This window comes from Mytilus californianus, unplaced genomic scaffold (assembly GCF_021869535.1).
Source record: "Mytilus californianus isolate M0D057914Y unplaced genomic scaffold, xbMytCali1.0.p SCAF_43, whole genome shotgun sequence".
Lineage (NCBI taxonomy): Eukaryota > Metazoa > Mollusca > Bivalvia > Mytilida > Mytilidae > Mytilus > Mytilus californianus.
In genome coordinates, this window is record NW_026262694.1 from 307,897 (window position 1) to 329,801 (window position 21,905).

The 21,905-nt window shown below is 31.8% G+C and overlaps 1 protein-coding gene across 1 annotated transcript in view; it reads left to right on the forward strand.

The window, feature by feature from the left end:
- Positions 1-1,223: 1,223 nt before the first annotated feature.
- The window catches only part of LOC127699901 (putative ankyrin repeat protein RBE_0317), a 639,895-nt gene continuing 619,213 nt past the window's right edge, over positions 1,224-21,905 (forward strand). The window contains exons 1-2 of the mRNA XM_052203294.1: positions 1,224-1,324; positions 13,759-13,860. The gene's annotated coding sequence lies outside the window, so the exon portion shown is untranslated. The remainder of the gene's footprint in view (positions 1,325-13,758; positions 13,861-21,905) is intronic.

A 21,905-nucleotide genomic window follows, 5' to 3' on the forward strand; every position in this document is an offset into this window, starting at 1 on the left:
TCGGAATTAGCTCGGGATTTACCTATCTAGATAACATTGAGCTATTAGCTGATTGGCTCTCTCACCCAGAGGGCACCAAACAAAATCCTGGATTCGTGACGCGTTTTTATCGTATAAAGAATTCAGGCCCTCGCGAGTGGTCGAGTCGATCACGGGGAGGGACTGAATTATTCGGGTTAACCATGAACATGTTTTTTTTATGTACAAAAGTTATTCACTCAATCCACATGCACAGTTTCATAAAAAAATGTAATGTATAAAAACGGTTTTAATATTCATAAACTTCTCGAATTGTTAGCCAATGTTTTGTTTTGTGCTTTAATCATTTGTATGACATGGTTGTGTTATACCTCTGTAGAATAATACGAACATTGCAAACTTTTTATTTCAGTATTTTGGTACTCCCTTACTCGCAGCTGCTAGAGGTGGATTTACCAACATAGTTAAATTGTTATTAGAAAGAGCAGATATAGATCCAAATAAACAAACTGAGGTACGGGATGACGTTCTTTACAGTATTGTCCAACTTTGTTAAATCTTCCATCAAAGAGGAATAATACAAATAAAAAAGGCTATAAATAGATTGGTGGGATAGTATCATTGGGACATCAGAAAAAAGAAGTTAAATGATGTTAAAATTACACATATCATGATATATATGGAAAGACATAAAATGTGATATTATTGCCAATGAGACAACTTTTAACTACGTAACAAATGTCGTAGATGTTAGCAGATTGTTTGTTTTTTGCAATATTATTTTGACATTTTTAACTTTATCTTATCTTATTTCGATAGCATTGACTGAGATCTCTTTCTTGAAATCTGCCCGTAATGATACCAACTGTTATACTATGAGTGTGATACAAATAACCGTGATATTTTTCGTGTATTTGTTTTGTTGGAATATAAAGCTTCGTTAAGTGATATTGGTTATACCATGGCGACCAGTTTTTTGTTGGTGGAGGAAGTTGGAATAAACACACAGAACAACAGAACTTCTGGAAAACAGGCAAATTTGTCAATGTAAATTGGATTCGATTACACAAATTTACAGTTTCAATAAAATGTGATTAACAAAAACGGTTTGAAATTCATTAACTTCTTGAAATGTTGGCAAATGTAATTTTTTGTACTGTAATCATTTGTATGAATTGTTTTTGTTAGCTTTCATCATGTTCGTATGATGCAATGAGCAGTGCAAGCTTTTTAATTTCAGTTTAGTGGTGATACTCCCTTACATTTAGCTGCTAATGGTGGAAATCTCGACATAGTGCAATTGTTATTAGAAAGAGCAGATATAGATCCAAATAGAGAAAATGAGGTACGAGTTGACGTTTTGTACATAATTGTCAAACTTTGTTGAATCTTTCATCAAAATCAATGTCAACATAATTTTGCTCATTAAATTTATACACATCTTGGCAAAATACTTTAATCTTCAGAGTGAAAAAAGCGTTATGTATCCAAAATATTCGAAATGCCAAGACATACTTAATCCCAAATCATTGAGATTTTATAGGAATCAAAGATAAATAATCAATTAAGATTCGATTTACTGTTAATAAATTTGAGAATGGAAATGGGGAATATTTCAAAGAGACAACAACTCGACCAAAGAGCAGATAGCAGCCGAAGTCTGTTTTTATGATATCCATTTGACGTGACTCTGTACTTATGTATCCCGTCAAACTTTGAACGACAAAATTATTTCGTTTTATTAATATTACTTTTAATGTTAAGTCTGTTTTTTTGTGATATCCATTTGACGTGACTCTGTACTTATGTATCCCGTCATACTTTGAACGACAACATTATTTTATTTTATTAATATTACTTTTACTGTTAAGTCTTTTTTTTGTGATATCCATTTGACGTGACTCTGTACTTATGTATCCAGTCATACTTTGAACGACAAAATTATTTTATTTTATTAATATTACTTTTACTGTTAAGTCATTTTTTGTGTGATATCCATTTGACGTGACTCTGTACTTATGTATCCCGTTATACTTTGAACTACAAAATTAATTTATATCTACCTGTGTGACGTCAAACGCGCGATGCTACACCAGTACTTAAAAACCTTCCATCCTTTATGGGTGGATTACCGACCGTGCAAGGGCTGTATAGCCAGTCAAGGTCGTTAAAAACTTCTATTTGTTGTTGGGTGGATTTTACACAGATAAATAAAATCGTATAATAAAAAAGCAAAATGAGGATGTTAAATTTGATGTATGTCTCTTTGTGCTTCTTTGTTACATTTGGTTGTTTTTATAGTGATTAAGATGATAACACAATGTTGACTGCTGTACCCCTATTTTTGACATTTTTACCTATTGTGTCTGTTTGTTTTGTTCACGCATCGTTGTCAATATAATGGAATTTGGTGCGACTGTCATACAAGTGAGAGGTTTGGCTAGCTATAAAACCAGGTTCAATCCACCATTTTCTACATAAAAAAAAGTCTGTAAGTTTATTTTGTATTCCAATTGCACAGATACATTAAAACAAGGATTTGTCATTCATTAACGCATGTATATACAACCACTAACTATTTGAATAAAGTCTGAAAACGGGAATCCTTGATGAATGTAGATGTAGTATTATTACAAAAAAAAATTTACTCAGTTAATTATATTCACCCTGAGGCCGATTATAATCCATTCCATGCTGTATAATCAACTGTTTTTTAAACCCGAAGAATATATGGTTTTTTTTTGTACCATATAAAACAGCATATGATTGACCGAGTCTGATTTAAATCAAGCAATTTTGCTAAATTTATTTTTAAATAAAAAGATTTAACCCATTTACCAATGATATATATATATTTCAAAGTGTTGTATTTATCGAATGTTTAATCTAAATTGTTGATGCTTTCCAGGAAATGAAATATGTTAGTCTGATGACAAAATTATATGACCTAGGTGATTTATTGTTTTACATCTTGAAAATTTCATTTACATTACACAATTTTCCTTAATTCACATGTTGAACTACTGCTAATTGATATCATAAAATCTAATTCTTATAAGAATTGTTCTTTCTAAATGTCATTTTACATCCATCACTTGTAGAATAAAAATTAGAAATCATTCTATGCTGTATAATCAAATGCTTTTTAAACCTGATGAGATTAGATTTTATGATATAATTAGACTTATACCTAAGACTTATATGGTTTATAATATCGAACACTTTATACGCTTTTAAATCTGACACTGTTTAACGGAACCCTAAAGCTTTACTTTGTAAGAGTTATTTTCCCGAACACCGTTTTCTTGTTCGGACTACTCCTTCGCAACCGTAAAAGATAACGACAAATTTATTTTACCAAATTGCTCGTTATATCCTAAGGGTATGGAGAATAATTTTGACCGTAGAGATCCGGAGACTCCATATGAGAGTTATTTCCCTTATGCATTTGATATAAGTGATATGCATTTGTAACCGGTAAACCATCAGTGATAAGTAAGTAAGTAAGTAAGTAGGCAAATTTTATTTCAAGTCGGCATATATATATACATAATAGCAGATACAATAGGAGCTCTGGTGAGCTCTTTAACCGACTATCATATAAAAATCATGCACCTTCATGTAAATACTAATAAATAAAAAAAAAAAAAAAAAAAAAAATGCAAATATAATGAAAGCAAATTAATTTTGATTTCTGAATCTCCAGGGTCACTGCCCATGCGTCAAACGCCTCTATGTGCATTGAATGAGGGAACCAGCAATCACTTAAATATCATAAAATACTAAAAGACTAAAAAGCATAAATAAATTAATTAATTAAGCACTGTCATTTAATAGCAGCTATATACCAGTGCATAGAAAAGCAGAGCAAAAGGCCAGACAAGAAAAACAAAAGAAATTTCAGCTATGAGGCAGCACTGGATGGAAACGGCATGAACTGCAGTTGTATTTTTGACCCAACACCAGCAATTTATATAATTCCTAAATTGGTCAAAAGAGATCATAGTTCTAGCCTCATTGGGAAGGGAATCCATTCTTGTGCTGCCTCTGAATGTATTCTGAATTGTTTTATATAACAACTAGATCTTGAATAAATAAGACATTTTTTATTAATTATTTTAAAGATCTCCAAGGCATTTGAGCGTATTCTACTAGTTTTTAGTAAAGGAAGGTTTGAAATCTGCAGTAGTGTTTCGAACGAGTTCTGATGGTATTCTTAAAGAAAAACAAAGCGCTCGATCTTTTATTTTTTTCTATTTTTATTGTATTTTGTTCCCCACAGAAATGCCAAGTCAAAGGACAGTAACTAAAGTTTGACATAACGAATGAGTGAAAAAATTCAATTTTACTCAGTTTGTTTAGGTGTTTCCTAATTCTTTTCAAAACGTTTAATTGCCTTGCAGCCTTTTTACAAATATTTGAAATAGGTAAATTGAAATTAAATTTAAAATCAATTGTATTAAAAAATTGCTGTCTTCCTCAAGTGGATAAATTACATCTTGTACGGAATTTCCAGACGTTGACAAAGTATTGTCATCAGCATAAGTATATAAAGAACATTTTTTTAACAAAAAAGAACAAATCATTTATAAAAATTTTAAATAAGGTGGGTCCAAGGATGGAACCTTTTGGTACTCCTTCAAATATGCCAAGCATACCTCTTAAATTTTCGTTTAATTTCACACACTGTTTTCTTTTTGTTAAATAACTATGTAACATATCAAGTGAGGATTTTGAATGACCATAAGCTTTTAGTTTAAGTAGCAGTAAGTCATGGGGGAAACAGTCAAAAGCAAGGTATTTATTTTGGTCCATGATTAATTTCCAATCTTCAATCACTCTTATAAAAGTTGACTGACATCCAAAGCCTGATCTAAAAGCTGCCAAAAAATGGATTGAAGATATTATCAAAGTACTGTATTAATTGTACTTCTATGGCATTTTCTAAAATTTTAGAAATGGCCAGTAACATACTTTCCAGTCTGTACTTTCCTTTTTCTAATACACTATTCTTTTTGTAAACAGGTGAAACTTGAGCTTTATTAAGATGCTCAGGGAAGGTTGATGACGATAATGATAAATTAACTATATCTGTAAGAGGTTTTACAATAGCAGGTTTAGCAAAATGTAGTAATTTGGGTGACATACCATCTATTCCAGTGGCTTTTTTTACCGATAATTTTACGTAAACGTTCCTCAACAAAGTCTTGATCAATAGGGGAAAAGGTAAAACTGTTTTTGGCCAAGATCGTAAAGATTATGTTTAATGGTAAAAATACTCGGGTGAACATCATCAACTTTCATTTGATTGCTTCCATTAATCTTGTCATACTTTAAAAATTATTGTTATCTTGTTTTGTAATTAAAACATTATTTTCAGAGAGGACAGTTTCTTTTTGGTGTACATTACCTTTATTTGTAAGAAAAGGTTGCACTGTTGACCATAAATCTTTAGATTTAGGGCCCCCAGCACAAGATATTGGTTAATAGACTTATTTATTTAGTTTTGTAACATAGTTGCGTTTTTGTCTATATGCTTCCCAGTTCTTAATGCCACTGAATTATTTATTCTATAAATGGCACTTTTAAGCTCTGTATTCATATGCGGTACCTGATTTGGAAATATGTTTCTTTCCTTCAAAGGTGCATGTGTGTCACTACCTCAATGACACGTTTACTAAAATGATCATATGCTGCATTTACATTATCAAATTCAGATGTATCAAAATTCTGATTTTCTAAATCTTTTAAAAAATTTGATGCATCAACATTCTTAAAACTACTGCATATCTTCTTTTTGGTAAAATGTTTGGTAAATCACATTTTAGCTGCACAGATATAAAGTTGTGCACATCACTAATTCCTGTACCAAAATTACATAGATATAAGAAGATGTTGTATGAGTGCCAATGAGACAACTCACCATCCATGTCACATTTGGTAAAAGTAAACCATTATAGGTCAAAGTACGGCCTTCAATGCGGAGCCTTGGCTCACACCGAACAGCAAGCTATAAAGGGCCCCAAAAATGACTAGTGTAAAACCATTCAAAAAGGAAACCCAACGGTCTAATCTATATAAAAAAAAAAACAAAAAAAACGAGAAACACTAATAAACCACATCAACAAACGACAACCACTGAACATTAGGTTCCTGACTTAGAACAGGTGCAAACAAATGCAGCAGGTTTAAACGTTTTAATAGGCGCAAACGTTTACACTAACCTGAACAAATAGTGTAACATCACAACATAGAAAGACACACTGTAAAATATCAATTGAAATGGCTTAACTTAATCAAAAGACATATCAACAAAAACAAGTGAACATACACTGAACGATTATTTTTTATCTTTAACACAATGTAAATACAAAATTAATTAAAAAAAAGGGGGTGAGATGTAAAACAATATCAGAAAGACAACTATAACCTTGGACAAAATGCCGCCAAATAAAATAACGTACACAGGTAGATAAAAATAATTTTGTTGTAAGGTATACATGGAGTACGGAAATATTTTTGACAAAATAAATAAGTTTGTTGTTCATAGTACGAGAATAGAAGTGAGAATTTATCGTCATACCAAACACTTATCAAAGGTGATATATATCTAAAATAGTGAAATGAGTTATAACACTAAATAAGTAAACATTAAACAACAAAAATGCATTAGAAAATTGTATCAACAGGTCAAATTAACACGAAAGTACGATTCGTTTCTAGGTATGTTGGCGTTTGTTTTTGTTGCACTTCAGTGTTCCTGTTGTTCCTTTGTTTTCCTCTTTTAGTTGATGTGTTCCCTCGGTTTTAGTTTGTAACCCGGATTTGTTTTCTATCAATCGATTTATGACTTTTGAACAGCGGTATACTACTGCTGCCTTTATTGAGAGTACTCGCATTTACTGAAAACTAGTTAAAAGCCAAAAAACAATTAATAAAAAAAAATCATGCATCAGAGACTAAAACCAACTAAGACACATCCTAGGGATTAAGTATTTCAACGTCATGGAAAGTCAAAGAAGACATGCCTCGTGCAATGCCAAAATAAATAATCGACAGGCAGTAGGATAGTTAGGAGTTAACCTTTTAATAAATATGTATAATGTTATATACAGATAGTAAGAGTAATCTCTATATAGAAAATGAACGTGAATGTGTATTGATACATCCCAAAACAACAGTTTGAAAAGAATACAAATTTAGTTATGTTTTAATTTGCTAATGACAAAATCGATATTTTTGCCAATGTAAACCATATTCAAAGATCTAATTACAACATTGGTAAGGTAACTTTTACTAATAAGTTTGTTTAAAGGTTCGATGAGTTTACACGGATCACAAAGTGATTTCCGCGCTTTTAGTACAATATTACCGTAAAATTTAGGAGGTGAAACACCGTTTGTAATAAGTGTTCTACAAGGTACAGCCAAATTTACTAATCAAATCTTTGTATCTACAATGTACGAACGAATTTAGTAAAAGTTTAAAGTAATTTATAGTAACGAAATCCCTGACTTAATAATTTACCAGTGATGCATTTATTACGTTCGTTAAAATCTATGACATCACTACACACATGGGCATAACGAACGAGCTGGGATATATAAACACTGTATGATGGAGCCAAAGTAACATCGCCGTCTAAAAAAGGAAAATTAACAATAGGGAATGAAAAATCGTCTCTTTTGTCGTTAATTGTAGTTTGGAGTTTCCTTTAGAAATTGAAATATCTAAATCTAGAGAAGGACAACTACTGCTGTTTATGTTAGATTAATTTAAAGTAAGTTCCTTTGGGTAAATTTCGGTAGTATATTTTGAGAACTCTGGATTATTTAACGAAAAAATATCGTCAAGATAACGGTAGGTATTGTTGAATGTAGCAACCAAATGTAATAATGACGTGTCTTTACTGAGTTTGGTCATAAACTGAGATTCATAGCAATACGGGAATAAATCTGCCATTAAAGGGGTGCAATTTGTGCCCAAAGGTATACCTACTACCTGTCGATACACTTTATCGCCGAAACGTACATATATGTTGTCCAGGAGAAAATGTAAAGCTTCAATTATATCTTCACATTAATAAAATATGATTTTTTTTTCTTGATAAGATTGTGTGGAAGTGTAGTGTAGAGAGTAGACTAATCATAAATGTCAACAGAATAAAAAAGGACCATCAAAAGCATGTATTTTATCTAAAACCTCTAAAGAATTTTTAACACTCCAAAAATAATTAATACCATTGTTTTCATAAGCTTGATTACAAAAGTTAACAACAAGTTCTTTCAAAGTAGTAAGGGGGGTAGTTAGAAGCACTGACAGATTAGTAGTAGAACACTTACTAGATGCAAACGGAATATCTTTTAAAAATCCCAGTCATGATTCATTTAAATCAAATCTAAAAGGGTTGCATTAGAAATTATTATGATGACAATCTGTAGTGAAATGGTCATTTGACATATTAGGAGGCTTATATATCCCACAAAAGAACCATTTTTTTTGTTTTCAAATGCTACCTCTATACCAATGTATTCAATATCAGCTGCAAGATCAGATCTGACAATATGCAATAAGACCTCCACCGTGTTGATTTCTATCAGCATGCCACATTGTAAAATTATCGACACAAAACTGGGCATTGGGAAAAGATTCATCAATTTTAGTTTCTGATAAAAAGAGAATATCTACGAGATTTCGATGTAATAAGTTTTTAATGGGTTCAAATTTATAACGAAGGCTATTGATATTCAAATACCCACACATTAAGTTGCTGATGTTACCGCTCCGAACTTTCTTTAGCTCTTCAAAAACATTATCATGTATGTTGTCATTTGCAAATGATATCCCAATGTTTACATCTGTCGATCCGGAAAACGTGCTTGAATGACAGGGGGAATAATTCAAATGAGTTGTTTCCTCGTTGATTGACAGCTCGAAAAAAGAATTCGTAAAGGTTGGTGATACACATGATTTGCAGAACCAACTCTCTCTTATGTTATTAGATAGGTTCATTATATTCGCGTATAGGCATGTTAATACATTTGATGTGGTGCCAGAACAGACAATCTTCACATTTGATAGCTCGCTGATTTTTCTTTGTTGGTTTACAGCATATCCCACATGGATATTTTATTGGGCCTGGATTTTGTGCAATATCACCGCTCATGAGGATAAGTAAGGTAAAACCGCATTGTAAAAATGTTATTTGTTGCTTTTGTTGCTTGTATGGCATTCTTCTTCTCGGCCATTTTATGTTCTGCGACAGAGTGAGGGCAAAAGTTTTTCAGGATTAAGTCACATTTCGTCAAAAAGGATAGATTTGTACATGCGTAATATCCCAAGCCTTCAGGTTTACATCTATTATTTGGTCAGTATATCTGATTTAGGTGGTTTTAAACGTAATAAAAGTCCAAAAACTAGCAGTGTCCAAACAAGTACGCCATGCCCTGTCGCCATCCTCAATGTCTCAGGGTCTTTTGATTTGAGGTCCTTGGTCCATCAAAATGAAAATAAGGTCAATGTCAAAGGCCAAGGTCATGTTATATATTTTGTTTTTTGCTTATTATCACTTATCATAAGAAACCGTAGAAGGTAGCGACAAATAACTTTTACTAAATTGCATTAAATTCATGTTAAAGTAACAAGAACGTTATATTTTTAAAATCAGTTTAAAGAAAGGTTTACATAAAACCGAATGTATAATTTTGTAAACCGGAAGTACTTACTTGTCTCCTTTTTTTTTAGAAAAAATATACAGAAACCATATATTTTTTTAGAAACAACGTAAATTAAGCTAAAATGTATTTTCTGACACAAGAATTGACATTTTAATCGGACAGTGCATATTTTTCGATTAAAATATGTGCTTTTTGCGGTAGAAAGACTTTCAATTGTTCTCTGAACAAATGATTTTCTATATTTTTTTTTTATCTTTGTTATTTCATTCAATCTATACCGAAGTTAAGAAAAACTGAACATCATGTACACACTATAACCTTCCAAGGGGGATCGGGGTGCCTATTATTGGTACGCTAATAATATAATTGAAATCATTTTTATTTTCAGGAAAGTAGTGTTGATTATTAAATTATTATTTTCTTGAAATTTTGCCGCCCCCCCCCCCCCCCTCCTAGACTTTTCGCTAATTCCACGATCCCGAAACTGATATTTCATTATTAGAAAGTTGTAAGCCGTGATAACACTCTTAGCATCTAAATAGAAACTGTATTAATTATTTTCTATGAACAGAAATGTCAGTGCCAGTAATTTTGAGAATAAAAATAACAAACTACAAACTTTTAGACATCCAGCTTCCCCAGAACTTCAGTGTAAATGCAAGACTATTAGAATCCTTCGTGTGATATATATGTATCATCTTAAAATGTGATGCTTTGTTATGAAAGTGCCTGTCTGAACTTAAAATCATACTCTTTTAGTAGTCAACGTGCAACATATTGAAAGTCATCAATCCTAATCCATACCCAACAATCTCGTTTTTAAAGGTTGAACTGCGATCAGCTATTGAACTAATGATTTTGACATCTGTATCTCTCACGGGAAGCTTAATAATACATTTACGATAAAAAGAGATGATTTTTCATTTCATATTATTAATTATCCATTTTTAGATGGTGATGTTTCCTTGGCACCATCTAATGGTGTTTATATATCTCAGCTTGTTCGATTCGGTCGTGTACGTAATAATGTATTTGATTTTAACGAAATAAATCTCTGTTTGACTTAAAAATTATTACACCAGGGTTTTCGATATCACAACTTGTCAAAACATTTACTAAAATCATCGGTACAAGGAATCATTCGTAAATATAAATCAACGTGCAGACATCTTATACGTTCAGGTATTTCACATCCCATCTTTTATAGTAATATTCTATACAAAGCGCAAACATGTCGTCATTCATCTCAAACCCAAACCAAAACCTTTAAACAGACCAAATCAGTTACTATACTGTTGACAGGTCATTACAGATGGCATATTTTTAATAAATATTGAGACACTCATAGGGTCTTTTCATCGGAAATGAACATATTTATTCTAAAACCACTTGTTGGCATGATACGGATTATGTATTTCTCGTATATTTTATAATGGAATGAGAATTGACCCCTTACGGGAGGGATTGTGCTTGATTTTCATATCATGAAGACATAATCTTTCAATCAGTTAAATCAGTTTAATTAAGGTCTGGAGCTGGCATGTCAGTAACTGCTAGTAGTCCTTTTGATTATTGTCATTTTGCTTAGTTTCCTCTGTTACCTATTCTAATAACGGACTCAGACTAAGTTTTACTATGCGTATTGCTGTGTGTTTGTTTATTCCACATTGGCTAGAGGTATAGGGGGAGGGTTGAGATGTCACAAAACATTGTAAACTCGCCTCATTTTTCCGCCTGTTCCAAATCAGGAACCTCTGGCCTTTGTTCGCCTTGTATGTTTTTTTTTATTTTATTTTGGTTCATGTATATGTTTCAGAGTTTAGTGTGACGTCCATTTTCGCTGAATTAGTATACAATATTGTTTAGGACCAGCTGAAGGTAACCACCGGGTGGGGGATTTTTTGTTGAAGACCCATTGGTACCTTGGGCTGTTTTATTGCTCTTTGGTCGTTTTTTTTTTGTCTCTTTGACACATTCCCCGTTTCCATTCTCAATTGTATTCAAATTTTATTTAGCGATATTCACTGTTGTCGACAATACCATATACTAACTTTTAAATGTTTGTTTTCTTCATTGGAAAATATCAATTAATTTGTATTTGAAAGACAAAATAATTTGGTTTTGAAAAGAAAACGGTAACCATTCTCCTTGTTTGCGGTAAATACTCATATTTGCGAAGCTGCAGCTTTGATCTATTATTTGGTAATATGTTAAGAATTACCCCTTAATGTTGTTTGAAACTGGATATTTAAGAAAAGATTAGAAAACGTTTTGAAGATGACCCTGACATAAAATATATTTTGGTGAATTTGTCTCAACCTTTTTCAATATACATCAACATGAAAAATCTACTTAAGTTGCATTGTATATAGAAGAAAGTGCAGATTTGTTTTCGAACAATTCATCTGAATCAATTACTGAATTTATCTATGACATTTAAAAAATATTGAAACTGTTCATACGCATTGGCTCCATATTGCATGTTCAAATTTTGAACTTTAAAATTAATGAATGAAAGCCGCGTGAATGAACATATGTTAATTATAGTAAGTTCTAATCTTCCAAGACATTTACAGTTATATGTCCATACAATGACATATGAATAAAAGAAGATGTGTATATTACAGAGACACTTGCGTAACAACACTCACCTACCAAATAAACAAACAATCAAACACCATGGATTTGGAGCTGAATTAATGTCACAACTGATGTTTTATAACTCTTTATCTTAATTGAAGTGTGTACACTTTTAAATGTCGTTATTAGGCTATTGCAGTTTTGTATTCTTTCCTTGTATGTCATTATAGTACTAAAGTAAACATGTAACCTTCTTATCTAAGTTTTTTTATATTTAATAGTACTAAATTAATTATATATGTGAAGTACTTTTACTTTAAAAAATGAACTACAGCATATCATCAAGGTTCGAATATTCCAATGTATGTTTGTATTAGCTTAAAACATCATTTTATTTCTATTCATTTTTTGACTGCGACTTTGTTTTACACATACATATTATAGCTGTTGACAATAGAAAAGGAGAACTGACAATAGTCCAATTATTACAAGGAAATACAGTTCAATAATTGGCTTTCAAATATTCGGCTTTGAGCGTTCTTGATGATGGAAAATCAAGAAATTCGCATCGGACGCATTGAAATTTAAAAAGTATCGCTTTCCTTTTTTTCTTACTATACATAATGTTTGAAACAAAATTCAAGTTAAAAAAGAAAAATGATGTTAAAGTAAATACATATTCTTCTCTTTATGAATATAAGATGTGATATGATTGCCAATGAGAGAAATTTCCACTACGTTACAAATATCGTAGATGTTAGCATATTGTTTGTTTTTGCAATATTATTTTGACAGCTTTAACTACATCATATCATATTTCAATTGCCTTGAGTGAGACCACTCTATTGAAATCTGCCCGCAATGAGATCATTTGTTATACTATAAGTGTGATACAACTCACCATGATAATGTTCGTGTATTTGTTTGTTGAGTTAAACGCCACATATAATTATAATGGTTATACCAAGGCGATCAGTTTTTGTTGGTGGAAGAATCTGGAGTAAACAGACAGAACAACCGACTTTCTGGAAAACTGGAAATCTGTCAATTTAAATGAGATTCGATTCGAATACACATCACCATGACAATGTTTTATGTACACAAGTTTCTAACATAAACCACATTTATTTAACAGTTGAACAAACATGCGATTTATAGAGTTTAATGCCACGTTCAGTGATATTGGTTATACCATGGGTACCAGTTTTGTGTTGGTGGAGGAAGCTTAGTAAACAGCCAGAACAACCGACTTTTGCCTGGAAAACTGGCTATCTTTGTCAATTTAAAAGGGATTTCATTACTCATCACTATAAGGATGGAGTATGTACACAAGTTATATACTTAATATGTACAGTTTCATCAAAATGCAATTTAAAAAAACGATTTTGATATGCTTTAATCTCGAATTGTTGGCCAATGCTTTTTTGTACTCTAATCATTTGTATGAAATATTTTTGTATACCTCTGTTGGAAAATACGAACATTGCATGCCGTTTATTTCAGTATTATGGTATTTTTACAGAATGGTGATACTCCCTTACACTCAGCTGTTAGTGATAAACAGCTCGAAATAGTTCAGTTGTTATTGAAAAGAACAGATATAGATCCAAACAAAGGAAATAAGGTAAGAAATGACGTTCTTCACAGGAGTGTCCAATTTTGTTGAATCTTCCATCAAAACCAAAGAAGAAAAGAACTGAAAATATTATTATTAAAATATACACATTTCCCATTTCATCAAAATCAATGTCAACATAATTTTGCTTATAAAATCTATACACATTTTGGCAAAATACTTTAATCTTCAGAGTGAAAAAAGCGTTATGTATCCAAAATATTCGAAATGCCAAGACATACTTATTGCAAATCATTGAGATTGTTTTTTGTGATATCCATATGACGTGACTCTGTACTTATGTATCCCGTCATACTTTGAACGACAAAAATTTATTTTTTATTTATATTACTTTTACTGTTAAGTCTTTTTTTTTGTGATATCCATTTGACGTGACTCCGTACTTATGTATCCCGTCATACTTTGAATGACAACATTATTTTATATCTACCTGTGTGCCGTCAAACGCGCGATTCTACGCCAGTACTAAAACCTTCCATCCATTATGGGTGGATTTTACATAGATAAATAAAATCGTATAATAAAAAAGCAAAATGAGGATGTTAAATTTGATGTATGCCTTTTTGTGCTTCTTTTTTACATTTGTTTGTTTTTATAGTGATTAAGATGATAACACATGTTGACTGCTGTACCCCTATTTTTGACATTTTTACCTATTGTGTCTGTTTGTTTTGTTCACGCAACGTTGTCAATACAATGGAATTTGATGCGACTGTTATACAAGTGAGAGGTTTAGCTAGCTTTAAAACCAGGTTCAATCCACCATTTTCTACATAAGAAAAAGCCTGTACCAAGTCAGGAATATGACAGTTGTTATCCATTCGTTTGATGTGTTTGAGCTTTTCATTTTGCCATTTGATTAGGGACTTTCCTTTTTGAATTTTTCTCGGAGTTCAGTATTTTTGTGATTATAACTTTTTCTTAGTTTAGGTTTATTTTGTATTCCAATTGCACAGATACATTAAAGCAAGGATTTGTCATTCATGAAGGCATGTATATACAACCAATAATTATTTGAATAAAGTCTGAAAACGGGAATCCTTGATGACTGTAGTTGTAGTATTATTGCAAAAAAATATTTACTCAGTTAATTAAATTCATCATGATGCCGATTATAATACATTCCATGCTTAATAATCAACTGTTTTTTAAACCCGAAGAACCGCATATGATTGACCGAGTCTGATTAAAATCAAGCAATTTTGCTAAATTTCTTTTCAAATAAAAAGATTTAACCCATTAACCAATGATATATATATTTCAAAGTGTTCTATTTATCGAATGTTTGACCTAAATTGTTGTTGCTTTCCAGGAAATGAAATATGTTAGTCTGATGACAAAACTATATGACCTAGGTGATTTAATGTTTTACATCTTGAAATTTCATTTATATTACATAATTTTCACACCTGTTGAATTACTGCTAATTAATATCATAAAATTTAATTCTTATAAGAAAGGTTCTATTTTAGAATCAAAATTATAATACATTATATGGTGTATAATCAAATGCTTTTTAAACCTGATTAGATTAGATTTTATGATATTTTTAGATTACCTCAGACTTTATTAAACGTCAGCAGCAAGTTGATGAACTAGGGTTATGTAAAAAAACGCCTCGTCCCTTTTCTAAAGAGAATCATCGGAAGATACCAAGACCTTGTTGATAAATATTTCGTATCAACTTCACAAATAATACATGATGGTCTTGAAGTATAGAATTTAGGTACTGACATTATTTGTCATCTTAATTACATGATATATAGTTGATTGACTATTTTCCTGTCTAGATTTGGTTTTTTTTGGGGTGGAAAGACCTTAAATTATTCTCTAACAATTGGTTTTTAATTTTTCTTTTATTCCGCCATTTTTTTTTTTCTTGCGCAGTATTGTTGTTTCAAAAGTTGTCGCTTAGATATTTGGTATATGATATCGAACAGTTTATACGCTTTTAAATCTGACAATGTTTAACCGAACCATTTACTTTGTAAAAGTTATCTCCCCGAACACTGTTTTTCTTGTTCTGACTACTCCTTCGCAACCGTAAAAGATTAAAACAAATGTATTTTACCAAATTGCTCGTTATATCTTAAGGATATGGAGAATAATTTTGACCTTAGAAATCCGGAGACTCCATATGAGAGTTATTTCCCCTTATGCATTTGATATGAGTGATATGTATTTGTAACCGGCAAACCATAAGTGATAAGTTAGTAAGTAAATTTTATTTAAAGTCGGCATATATATGTAGGACTCAAATCTAAGGTGGGTTCCAGATCTATGGCAGATTCCTAATCTATGGTAAATATGACGTCATGCCATTACCCAATCTATGGCAGATTGTTAAGAATCCTAATCTATGGCAATTTTTTATTTTCCTATTCTATGGCGAATTTCTAGTTTTCAAATCTATGGCAGATTTTCTGCAAATGAAGGACCAGTCAGTACATATCTGATCAATGATTGTCAAGTTGCCTTAAACAAGTCGAAATGTCCAAAGGTAGCGAAAAAGCTGCTTTTAAGTAAAAGCCAGTATAAGAAAAACGGATTAGGAGTACAACTAGGAAGCATACCCATAAGCATTTGTGAAATGAACACAGACTTAAGGGGTGAAATGGTGTGCCCCGGAAAAATAAGCATTTCCTACTCTGTGCATGGTACCTGTTTGACCCTTCATTTAACCAAGTCCTTTAACAACCTAAAAAGCAGCTTGACATTTACCAAGTATTTATATGAGCGTTAATAAATCTTTTGTTAACGGATGACGATTTTAAGTCGAAGTCCTGTAATGAACAATGACTTGCCTCAAACACGTGGCTTTCTTAAAATAATCCTTCTTTCTCCAACAGTACAGTTTTATTAGAAATCTGTGACAGATTTTTTTTTTTTCTAAATCTCAAGAAAGATTATTTGCTACAATAGTACAGGTAGTCACTGTTATATAGTTGACAAAATGCTATAGGTTATGTTACATGTAAAAGAAAAATTAAAGAGACCATAGGGATAAAAAAAAATAACAAGAACACAGCATATCACAACGAAAAATTATGAAAGAAAAGCAAAATGCAAACCAAAATGCACAGTAAAAATTCGTAATTTTAAGGGACAACACGAGGAACATAAGAACAAGAAAACAAGCAAGAGAAAACAAACACAAAACATAAACACTGAAAGCACTAAAAACATATTCGTTTGTGTGAAATTGCCTGCACCAGCGATTTTGCTGCTACGAATGACTATGGGTTTGTTCGCTAATATTCTTATTTCATCCGAATCCGATGATTTCATTTTCTCATTTGCAGGGATTTCCGTTAACGTAAACTCGGATTCTGAAATATAATTTAATTTATGAATTAGAGTCCTTGAAAACTGGCCTTTAATATTCTTCTATATAACAAAACCGTCATCGTTAGCGGCGGTTTGGACGTTACGTGACGTTTTTTAATTGTATCGGAAAATTACGTAATATCAAAATCTGCCATAGATTTGGAAAAAACAAAAAAACTGCCATAGATGTATGATTTGTTTGGCGTTTGTGACGTCTTATTTACCATAGATTAGGAATTTGCCATAGATCTGGAACCCACCATAGATTTGAGTAATACATATATACATAATAACAGATAAAACATGATCGCTGATGAGCTCTTTAACCGACTATCATATTAAAATCATGCAGCTTCATGTAAATACTAATAAATAAAATTTAAAAAAAAAATGCAAATATAATGAAAGCAAACTAATATTGATTATTGAATCTCCAGGGTCAATGGTTATGCGGCAAACATGTCTATGTGCATTGAATGAGGAAACCAGCGATCACTGAAATATCATAAACTACTAACAAACTCAAAAGCATAAATAAATAAATAAATTAAGCACGGTCATTTAATAGCAGCTATATAATAATGCAGAAAAAAAGCAGAACAAAAGCCAAGAAAAAAAAAAAGAAAAGAAAGAAATTTCAGCTATGAGGCAGCACTGGATGGAAACGGCATGAACTGCTGTTGCATTTTTGACCTCCACACCAGGAATTTATATAATTCCTAAATTGTTCAAAAGAGATCATAGTTCTAGCCTCATTTGGAAGGTAATTCCATACTTGTGCTGCCTCAAATCTAAAAGATCTTTTACCATAACTCGAGGTTCTTAATCTATGTCCCTCAGCAGTGTTCACATACCTGAAATTGCATGAATTGTTTTTTATAACAACTAGATCTTGAATAAATACAGGATCATTTTTTATTAATCATTTTAAAGGTATCCAAGGCAATTGAGCGTATTCTACTAGCGATGGAAGTTTTGAAATCTACAGGAGTGTTTCGTACGACTTCTGATGGTCTTCATAAATGAAACAAAGCGATCGCTCTTGTAGTCTTTCTATTTTCATTGTATTTTGTTCCCCACTGAAATGACAAGTCAAAGGGCAGTAACTAAAATTTGACACAACAAATGAGTAATAAATTTTAAGGTTACTCAGTTTGTTTAGGTGTTTCCCCAATTCCTTTCAAAACATTTAATTGCCTTGCAGCCTTTTTAAAAATATTTGAAATATGTAAATTGAAGTTTAATTTGAAATCAATTGTAACTCCAAGTAGTTTTACCTCATCATTACATGATATAGAAATACCATCCAAATCAAACACAATCTTGTTATCATGTGTGTTTTGGCAAAAGAAATAGCTTGGCTTTTCTCTTGGTTGGCCTGCATTTTAATTGAAGAAAACCGCTGTATTCAATAATTTCTGTCTTCCTCAAGAGCAGAAATGACATCTTGTAAGGAATTTCCAGACTTTGACAAAGTATTGTCATCAGCAAAATTATATAAAGAACAAATCATTTATAAACATTTTAAATAGGATGGGTCCAAGGATGGGTCCAAGGATGGAACCTTTTGGTACCCCTTTGAATATGTCAAGCATACCACTTAAATTTTGGTTTACTTTCACACACTGTTTTTTCTTTGTTAATTAACTAAAAAACATATCAAGTGAGGATTTTGAAAGACCATAAGCTTTTAGTTTCAGTAGCAGTTAGTCATGGGGAGACAGTCAAAAGCTTTTGACAAGTAAGGTATGTTTATTGGTCTAAGGCTTATTTTCAATCTTCAATCACTCTTAATAAAGTTGACTGACATTCAAAGCCTGATCTAAAAGCTGCCAAAATGGATTGAAGATATTATTAAAGTACTGTACTATTCGTACTTATATGGCATTGTCTAAAAGTTTTGAAATGGGCGGTAACATACTTTCCGGTCTATTATATCTTTTTTCTAATACACTATTCTTTTTGTGAATATGTGCAACATGAGCTTTCTTAAGATGCTCAGGGAAGGTTGATGATGATAATGATAAATAAGCAATATCTGTAAGAGTTTTACAATAGCGGGCTTAGCAAAATGTAGTAATTTGGGTGACATACCATCTATTCCAGTGGCTTTTTAAACATTAATTTTACGTAAACGTTCCTCAACAAAGTCTTGATCAATAGGGGAAAAGGTAAAACTGTTTTGGCCAAGATCGGGAAGATTATCTTTAATGGCCAAAATACTCGGGTGATCATCATCAACAAAAATAGTTACTATCTTGTTTTGTTATTAAAACATTATTTTCAGAGAGGACATGTACAGTTTCCTTTTGGTGTACATTACCTTTATTTGTAAGAAGAGGTTTCACTGTTGGTCAGAAATCTTAAGATGTTGGGCCCTTAGCACTAAATATTGGTTAATAAACTTATTTGTTTGAGTTTTGTAACATAATTGCGTTGACGTCTATATGCTTCTCTGTTCTTACTACCACTGAATTTTGTTCTATAAATGTCATATTTTGTCAATAGTTTTGGTAAAATCTGTTTTGAAATGGTCAGTTGACATACTAGGAGGCTTATATATCCCAAAAAAGAACGATTTTTTTGTCTCCAATCGCTACCTCTATACCAATAGATTCAACATCTAAGAATTATAGTTGATTTTTTCTATCAGCTGCAAGATCAGTTCAGCATATGCAATAAGACCTCCACCGTGTTGATTTCTATCAGCACGCCATGTTGTAAAATTATCGACAAAAAACTGGGCATTGGGAAAAGATTCATCAATTTTAGTTTCTGATAGAAAGAGATTAACTACGAGATTTCGAAGTAATAAGTTTTCAATGGGTTCAAATTTATAACTAAGGCTACTGATATTCAAATACCCACACATTAAGTTGCTGATGTTACTGCTCCGAACTTTCTTTAGGTCTTTAAAAACATCTTCATGCATGTTGTCATTTGCAAATGATTTCCCAATGTTTACATCTGTCGATCCGGAAAACGTGGTTGAATGAAAGGGGAGATAATTCATATCAGCTGTTTCCTCGTTGATTGACAGCTCGAAAAAAGAATTCGTAAAGTTTGGTTATATACATGATTTGCAAAATCATGTTTTTAGATAGGTCATCATATTCGTGTATAGGCATGTTAATACATTTAATGTGGTGCCAGAACAGACAATCTTTACATTGGATAGCCCACTGATTTGGCTTTGTTGGTTTACAGCATATCCACATGGTTATTTTATTGGGCCTGGATTTTGTGCAATATCACCGCTCATGAGGATAAGTAAGGTAAAACCGCATTGTAAAAAATATTTGTTGCTTTTGTTGCTTGTATGTCATTCTTGTTGTAGGCCATTTTATGTTCTGTTACAGGGTCAGGGCAAAAGTTTTTTAGGATTAAGTCCCATTTCGTCAAGAAGGATAGATTTGTACATGCGTAATATCCCAAGTCTTCAGGTTTACATCTATTATCGGTCACTATATCTGGTTTAAGTGGTTTTAAACGTACTAAAAGTCCAAAAACTAGCAGTGTCCAAAAGAGTACGCACTGCCCTGTCGCCATCCTCAATATCTCAGGGTCTTTTGATTTGAGGTCCTTGGTTCATCAAAATGAAAATAAGGTCAAGGTCATATTATAAATTTTAATGTTTTGCTAATTATCACTTATCATAAGAAACCGTAGAAGGTAGCGATAAATAACTTTTTTCCTAATTGTAAGTTACGACATGTCCTTAAACATACATTTTTGGTTGAAAGGGTACGTTGACATTTAATGGGAGTTTTCTCCCCTTTTGTATTCATAATTAGATGTATGTTGTTATAACTCATGAAACACATACAGTAGGGACCTTAGGTCTTTTGATTTTAGGTCCCTGCTTTATAACATTGAAATTGATGTCAAGGTTAAAGTTAAATTTGACGTTCTAGATTTTTCAAGACTATTAGAATCCTTCGAATGAATAAGAGTTTTTCCTCCGGTTTTCCACGCTTATCTGAAAGCTGGTGACAAACCGTTTTCATTTCACTTCGGACAGTTTTATTCTCATATAATATTTAGATCTGAAGTTGATGAAAAATATTTCACCCTTTGATTATTTGCTGAATTATTTCATGTGTAGGGTTAGAATCTGATATTTTTAAATCGAATATTTAAGAGTCTTAATGATACCCTTTACGTTGAAATCATAATTTAGTGCATATTTATCCATCAGCATTTACTGACACTTTTGAATATTTAGATGCTATATTGGCTATCAATAATGACGACTTCAGTATGTCCAATAAAGAGATTTATCCTGCTGAACTGATTTTGAATAAAGCTAATACTAACAATGAACACTGCCCTTTCTTGGATATTGATATCTTTATCTCTCACGGGAAGCTTAATATCAAATTAACGATAAAAGATATGATTTGTCATTTCCTATTGTTAACTATCCATTCTTAAAATGATGATGTTCCTTTGGCACCATCTTATGGTGTTTATATATCTGAACTTGTTAGATTCTTTCCTGTATGTAACAATGTTTTTGATTTTAACCAAAAACATCTCTGTATTACAAAAAAAATATTACACCAGGGTTTTCAATATCACAAACTTGTCAAACATTTACCAAATTTTATCACCGGTGCAAGGACATAATTCATTAATATATATCAACATGCAGACTTTCAGTTATTTGACATCCCATCTTTTATGGTAATATTCAATATAAAGCG